At 42.1% G+C, this 8,164-nt stretch overlaps 1 protein-coding gene across 1 annotated transcript in view; it reads right to left on the reverse strand.

Moving 5' to 3' along the window:
* Positions 1-7,954, reverse strand: part of CTBP2 (C-terminal binding protein 2) — a 273,592-nt gene extending 265,638 nt beyond the window's left edge. Inside the window, exon 1 of the mRNA XM_089510115.1 lies at positions 7,496-7,954. The gene's annotated coding sequence lies outside the window, so the exon portion shown is untranslated. The remainder of the gene's footprint in view (positions 1-7,495) is intronic.
* Positions 7,955-8,164: the final 210 nt, after the last annotated feature.

The following is an 8,164-nucleotide window of genomic DNA, read 5'->3' on the forward strand; positions in this document are numbered from 1 at the left end:
ATAGTAAAATGGTGTCCCTTATATAAAATGACAAAATCAAGGTTTGCTTTTTGGAAATTTTAAAAAATGTATTTTCAAGCCGAGGTTGAATCCATCTGTGGATACAGATCTGTGGATATGGATGCCTGACTGTACAGACAGAGAATTTAGAGTTCCATTCAGCTATTTACAAAATCATACATTTTAACCACAGAAAGTCTTTCTAGGAGTATCCTATATAGTATTTTTATTACCTTCTGAATCATGTCAAATAATTTAGAATGAGGCTACCAAGATCAATGCTACTGAATAGCTGCAGTTCAGAAAACCTCATGTTCTCTTGATTCAACTAAACTATGCATGTTTACTCATGTGTTCAATGGGAACATTTCCCAAAGAAGTGTGCATATTACAGCAGCCCCAACTTTGGTCATAATTAAACTATAGCTACAGTGGCAGGTACCTTTAGGATCAAGGCTACAAAGTCATTTCTGTCTGTACTAGTGGATGACAAGACTGTTTAATGGACATTTGGTAACAGCATTATCTTGGGATTTTGTTGTTGTTTCTATCAGTCAAGCATTTCCCACTCAGAATCCATGTTTTAAACATATAAGGAAGATGGTCTTACAGCAAGAACTACAACAGTATTATCTGTGCAGCACCTAGCCTGACAGAAGATTTGTTTTCACCAACCTCATCTTGAACAGAAGGCTATCTGTAGCCTTCATCTGGGACACAGCACATTTAGGCTGATGCTTTTTAACCATAAAAAGATTATCAGTACTGTAACCCAAGACATGTTCACGTATATTATGTTGACACATCCTCCCTACAAAAATGACTATGTTAAAAATGAAAGCTAGTAGCACCATTTTGCTATTACTGCCTCTCCTCTTAATTTTCTTCCCCATTTAGGAAACACACATGGGCAGAGGGTATAGCTTTGCTTTCAAAAGTGATTCATGGCAGAGTGATTTGGTATTAACTGACATTCTGGAACTGGAGCTCCTAAAAAATTCACCCAGCAAGAGTTATCCAGTTAAACTGAATCTAAATAGAAAGACACCATAAAGAAGCATGGCTTTCAAAGACTTCCCTTATACTGCTAAGCTACAAAGCCATATTTTTAACAAAATAAATGGGATAAAGAATGAATGGCAGTCAGTTTGCACAATGGGGTCTGACACACTGAGAGCCAATTTCACTGACAGTGGCAGATGCGTTTACCACATTTACACCCTTGTCCCCCTATGAGAAACAGGTAGCCTATAAAGAGCAAAATACCAAAGAGCATGCACAGCCACATGAAATCATGTGTGTAGAAAACATGTTGCATGCATCCACTGCAAGTCCCTTTCATACCTTTATGTATTACCCACATCAAACACAGACCATCATAAAGAATGAATAAACTGCAACAGTGCAGTCCAAGGCAGTTTTTTCGTCAGATTTAAATCTTAAATATACTTATTACAACCTCACCAAACACAATCCGAAAACTGTTGGTTCACTCCTTCATCTCCATTTAAGAGAGCTGTAGATTTTATATCTGGAATAAAAATTTAACCAATATTATTTAGAGCTGAAATTGTACAACTGCAATAAATATGAACTACCAATTGAGCCAATGTGTGTACACTTTTTTCATAACAAACTGACACAGTCATCTTTATTTAAAACATTATTTTTTTTTAGAAAAAAGGAAAGCCAAGCTAAGCTGAAGGACATACTGAAAATCATGGCAGCTTGGTTTTTCCACTTGTGGTACAATGGGATTAGGACTAACTTGAAAGGGAGTGGGCAGGGAGTGCTAATAAACATAAGATCCTGCCACAACTGTGCAAAGTTATTTTTCAGGAGTAGAACTCCAGAATGCTCCAGCTCCATGGCCAGGGTCCAGGTGTCCCAGGCACTAGTGTCTCCAAGCTCTCAGCAATGTGGAAAAGGCTATACATATAGCATTCTGGCTCCTCATAACTCTGATTACCCCTCTGTATAAAAACATATGGGGAAGAGAAAAGTACCACTGTCAGGGCCAATCAATGCAGTGGCTCCAAACCAAGATAAATGATTTGCCAATCTTGATCAATCAGTAGCTGGATTCTCTCACCCTTTCGAGTATTTTTTTACATATTCTGAGTTAGCCCATGCTTCTATAAATTCAAGGGCTAAGCAGCAACAGGCTGGACAAAGGCCTTCTGCTTTAAGGCTGCAGTCTCAGGCAGGAGGGACAGAGAACCTGGTGGATAATTTTGTGCTATCGGAGTCTAGAGCAGTTAAGTTGTTCCTGAAACCTTTTCTTTCTAACCTTTGACCTCAGGGTCAGCATCAGTACAGCTACTTATTAAAATGAGACATCTCTCATAAATACTGGCTGCATTTATTTATTCAAAAAGGTATGTAGATTAATATTCCCCAATATAACCCTAAAAGATTTCAAGGTGGATTCTAACAACCAACATGACAATCCTACAATCCTACACTCTTCGGAATATCCACACAGTAATTAACACTAAATAACCATTAACATCTTCAACCTAATCATTAGCAGGCCTGCATGAAGCAGAGCTGAATGAAAGGATCTCCTACCATCCAGCTTCTCCAAGGAAGCCAGACCTAAGAAATCAGAAAGGGCAATCTGCCATTAGGAAGGTAACAGCTTAAAAAAAGCTTAAAAGAAAAATAGCCAGTTTTGATTTGATTTCTTTACGCTGCAAATGTAAACCCATTTATTGTAGTAAGCCCTACTGGACACAGTAGGATTTATTTTGAGGCACACGTGCATTGCATCACACTGTTATTTACACTTCCAAAGCATAAATATTATATCACATTCTTGTTTCCAAAAATCAAGAAATGATCCAGGAGTAAAAACCAGTTCTATAATGTAAATATTGACATCATGGTCCTTGTGGTCTCTTCCAACTCTATGATTCTATAGTGCCACGAATTTAGTTGTAGCAAGACTTTACCAAATAAGCATCTTCAGTCACAAGTGAACCTGAAAAACATCCAAAGCCCCAAACTGAGATGTTAACAGCTTGTCCCTATACTCAAGTGTTTCCAGTTTTCAGCTTTGTTCACGGATGCTTCCAAAACAATAACTTTTAATAACTGTGTTCACTATACAGTTCCTTCAATGAAGCCTCACTATCATACATCATAATGCACACAATTTTTCAACATGTCTTTAATAATTAAAAGAATGAAGAAGATGGTACTCATAAAGTCTTTTGGTAAAAATGGTGACAAACACAGCTGACAAATTCCACCTCCAGCTCCTACAAATATACACTCCTCAGATCCATTACTATCACTCCAGTCCAGACTCTAATGTTTGTCAAATTCTACTTTCATTTACCTTAGAGGATATCAAGCCACACAATATTGTATTTGTTGTTGTTGTGTGTCTTTCAGTCGTTTCTGACTTATGGCAACCCAAAGGTGAACCTATCATTGGGTTTTCTTGGCAAGGTTTATTCCGAGGGAGGTTACAATCTTTTGAGGCTAAGAGTGTGTGGCTTGCCCAAAGTCATCCAATGGGTTTCCATGGCTGAGCTAGGATTTGAACTCTGATCTCCAGAATCATAGTCCAACACTCAAACCACTTATACTTTCCCATTAATAAGGGGAAATTGGCAAACTCCTATGGATTAGAATCAGTAATCAAAATATATATTTGTATTACTAGCACAAGAGATATATTTGCATTGCCAGACAAAAATAAATGAACTTGCTGAAATAGACAAATTGTCAGTGTTGATCAAAGAGAAATCTTTGAACAATTTTAAGGATTGGGACTAGTTTATTACATATTTGCAGCCTCATTGGGGATACAAATCAACTTTAGGTTTTGTAAAATGGACAGTTTATTGTAGGGGCACAAATATATTATCATATATAGAGAAGTGTAGTAACATGTTCATCTGTTGGAAGAGGGGAAGTCAGTAATATGTGTTATTTTTTGTCCAGTAGTTTAGTTAAGTTTGTTTTGTTATTGTTGTTTACATATGTTTTAGACATCTGTATAACATTTGTTTGTGCTTATGTTTAGGTTTAATAAAAATTACACACACACACAAATATACACACTCGCACTTAGATTCATTCTGTCCACCTTGAAGACTTGTTGTGTTTCTAGTATTGCACAAAATTGAAATTTCATAAGTAAACTTACAAAAAACAAAACTTTTACAAATCCTTGTATACTTGGAATGGCTATTGTCAACTCTGAAATACTTCATACTATTCTATGTATTTAGTTACTATGCAGTTCTTCTCAGTTTGGCTTATTAAAGGTGTCTAGAGAAGTTTTGGATGTAGTGGTTTGAGCACTGGATTACAACTCTGCTCAGCAAAGAAATCTATTGAGCAGGTCACACGCTTCAGCCTCAGAGGAAGGCAAGGGATAGCCCCCTATGAACCAATCTTACCAAGAAAAGCCCATGATCGATTTGCCCTAGGGTTGTACTTGAAGGCACAAAGCAGTAAGAATAGATTTCATCCCTATCTTCCAATACATAAAAAAAACCTACATCTCCCCCTCCAAGCAACTGTTCACTGATACAAAAACACCATGAATGCAATCAAGTTCTAGTGAACTCGATGGAAACTTGTTGGTTAAAATTCCCATATCACTGATGTAAATAAAGATACTTTGGTTCTATACGGTGTTGTGCTACAACTGTATTTCCAAATATTCATATACCCCAGTAATACCAATTAGTCTTTCTTCCCACCTATCCAACAAACAAGGATAAAACAGAAAGTTCATAAATTAATCTGATACCTCTTTCTCACTTCTTTCTCAGCCGTTAATAAAATATCAAACTGTATGTGAGATCATTCCATTTAAACACAGAAGTTAACATAGTTTTCAGTTGTTTTGTCCACATTATACTTGATCATGAATGCACAGCTGCAGCATTTTTATTAATTTAATGAATATTTATTGGTTGCAATTAACTTTAAAGGATCACTGTATGCTGATTTTTAAAACTAGCTGTTTGTTTTTCAGAAACTGCTTGAACTGTTATTTTCCTGCTTTCTGGAATATAAATTGTATGGGGAACAGGGTTCTGTTGAGATATTTAACTACACATAAAATCCAAACTCACACCATTTTCCTTGAAAGCAAAGTAGAAGCCATCTGCCAGTCCAAGGTTCTGTCCAAACAAAACCCACCACCACCATCAGTTTTGGGGCTGAATTAAAGAGTAATATATTTTAATCAACACAAGCATACTGATAATCTTGGAGAACAGATACCAAGCTTTAAAATGCACTGTTCAGACGTCAAATGACCCCAACAAAACAAAAGCCTTCCTATAATTTATTTCACAAGAAACTGCGCAAGAGGCAGATCCTTTGAAAGGTGTATATATCGATTTGATTTACAAAACACATCAGCTAAAGCATCTTGGCACAACTGTGTGCTGCATCTGTTGCAAAGGAAGGAAGTAGAAAAGAAGGGAGGTTGGATATGACACACAAAAACGATGGTCCAGAAAACCAGAAAACTTCAGTGTGACAGGTTATGGGGTCAGATGGAAGCGTTTTGTCTGTCACCCAAAATGCCTTGGGGGGGAAATATCTGCATGAAACAGTGAGAAAGCCCTGTGTCCACCACAGGAGTTGCTAAGGAGAACGATTACTCTGTTTCTCTGTTTATCTGCGCAGAAAGCAACACCTCTCCAAAAGGCTCGGCCATTTCATCCTTGAAAGGGAGCCCTTCCCATTTTCCCTTTCAAAAAAGGTGCCCAAGGCGATTTGGGACTGCTGTGTTCCCCAAAGGAAGGCGAAGGAAAGGCAGCAGAGGGAAAGCCTCCTAGAAGACCCTCCCAAGTAGAAAGAGCCCAAACAATCCAGGATCTGGTCTCCCCCTCCTCCATCCCCAAAACCCAGAAGCTGCCATGAACAATATATGTGACGCAAAGCTCTTATCTGGCCAGCTCAGGGGGAAAAGGAGGGGAGGCTAGTCTCCTTCGGATCCATCGTAATTATGGTCATTATTTTGTATCCAAAGAGGTAACACACACACACCCCTTTCCCCGAGAAAGGAGGAAATCGGAGGGCCAGATCTGAGGCTGCGAAGGAAAATAAAAACTGAGACGCCAGGCAAGGAGGGTCAAACAACACAACTACAAAAAAGGAACAGAAAGCTTCCCAAGGCTTTGCAAAGAGAGAAAGGAAGAGGGAGGAAAGGGGGGGGGGGGTGCCTTGTTGCTATTAAAAAGCCAAAACAAAAAGATCCTTCCTTCTTTGCTCCCTAACCGTTGCTCCTTCCCCCCTCCTCCCTTTGTGTGCCTATTTGGTCCCTGTTTCTTGGTGGGCAGAGGAAGAGGAGGCTCTGGAGGAGCTTCCTCAGCCGCACTGTTGGCAACAAAGTAGTTTGATCAGGAGGAGGGCTTCCCAAGAGAAAGGGAAACAGGGGAGGAAAGAGGAGCCCTCGCCTCCCTTTGCACTTCCAGGAGGAGGAAAACTTTCTCCCAAGTGCAGCAGCCACAAGGAGGGCAGAAGGAGCCTCTCATTTTCGGAGCCTTTGAGGGAGGGAGGGAGGCAGGCTGAGGCTGAGGCTGAGGCTGGGTGGGAATAAACCTCCACCTCCCTCCTCTGTCCTCCTCTCCCTTTCCTCGCCTCCTCCTCCTCCTTTTCCTCCATGGCCAAACCTCTCTCCCTCTCCTCCTCCCCTCAAACCCTTGTCTTCTTGGCCGAGACTTTGGCAGCAGGGCTTGTGCCTCTAATCTGCTGGCAGCTGTTGTCCATCACACTCAGGGACTGGGCAAGTCAACAATGAGCCCAATGAGCCCCGGCAGCAAAACAAAAGCTTTCCACTTCACCTCGTTCAACGTCTCTTACTTACTCAAACCCAGAGAGAGAGGAAAGAGAAAGGGGGGGGGGTATTTGGAAGGGCAGGAACTTCTTCTTTTCTTGCCCCCAAGCCCTGCCTCCCTCCCCAAAAATCTCCTCAGGCGACCTATGGAGGGAGGCAGAGCTTGGGGGCAAGAAAAGAAGAAGTTCCTGCCCTTCCTAACAAATCTCTCTTTCTCTCCCCCTCCTTTCCCCCTCCCTTCTTCTTTTCTCTCCCTTTCAGGGCAAGGGCCACTTGTTTGGGTCTGTCCCAGTCCTGGGCTCCAGCCCAAACACACACAAAATGTCCAACAACAGAGGGGCCAAAAAAGCCGAGGTCCTCCTCTTTCTCGCCAAAGGCACGTTTTGCGCGCTTTTACGCACAGCGCCTCTGAGGGGGAGCTAAAATGGGCCCTGGAAAGGGACTGGGCTGAAGGAGAAAGAGAAGGAGGCTGTGAGGTCTGTGGCCAAAGATGTCCTCACACGTTGATGCCAGCCTTCCCCTTGCCTCCTCTTCCTTGGATGGCGCAGTGAGGCGAAAACGCATGGAGCGCGGGCAGCGACATGACGGAGGGCAGGAGGAAGGAAGGAAGGAAGGAAGGAGAGAAAGAAAGAGGGGAAAGAGAGCCCCCTTCCCCAGCTCGGTCTCTCCTGGGTCTTTTACCTCCTCAGCAGCGGCTCTGAAGGTCCACAGCGGCGGCGGGTCTTTGGCCAAAAGCGTCGCCAGGGTTTCCTTATTGATTTGGTCTCTTTCCCCCTCAGAGCTCCATCTTCTCTCGCCCTTTTTTTTTTGCCTCGGTGGCTCGACCGCCTCGCCGCCCAAGAGAGCCCACCTTCAGATGCCACACACCACACACACAAGACACAAACCTGACACACACACACACACCCAAAAACTTAATCCTCTCCTCCTTGGGCTGCTTCTTCCTCTTGGAGTCGGGAGGATGGAGAGGAAGAAAGGAGGGGAGAAGAAGAAAACAGAAAACAAGGACAGAAAATCCAATGGCAACTTGGATGCCTCTCTCCTGGAAGCAAAGTCTCCCAAAACCAAAGCAAGGGGCTTGTGGGGGATGTGTCTTGTCTTCTTTTGCTTTTTCAGACAGCCTTTGGCTTCCTCCTCCTCCTCCTCTGTTGTGTTAGGAGAGAGAGAGAGGTAGGGTCTCTCTTTCTCTCTCTCCCTCTTTCTTTTTTTCTTTTTGGGCAAGAGGCGGGGTCTTCCCTTCGCAAAAGCCAATGGCACCGACCCACATGGACCAGCCTCGCCCCCGACAGAGACTCCTCACTGCAAATAGGCTTTCTCAGGGGATTAGGGGGGGATCAGCTAAAGTACAAA

The sequence above is a fragment of the Sceloporus occidentalis genome, unplaced genomic scaffold (genome assembly GCF_023333645.1).
Source record: "Sceloporus occidentalis isolate IW3139 unplaced genomic scaffold, rSceOcc1.0.p SCAF_2, whole genome shotgun sequence".
NCBI classification, from domain to species: Eukaryota; Metazoa; Chordata; class Lepidosauria; order Squamata; family Phrynosomatidae; genus Sceloporus; species Sceloporus occidentalis.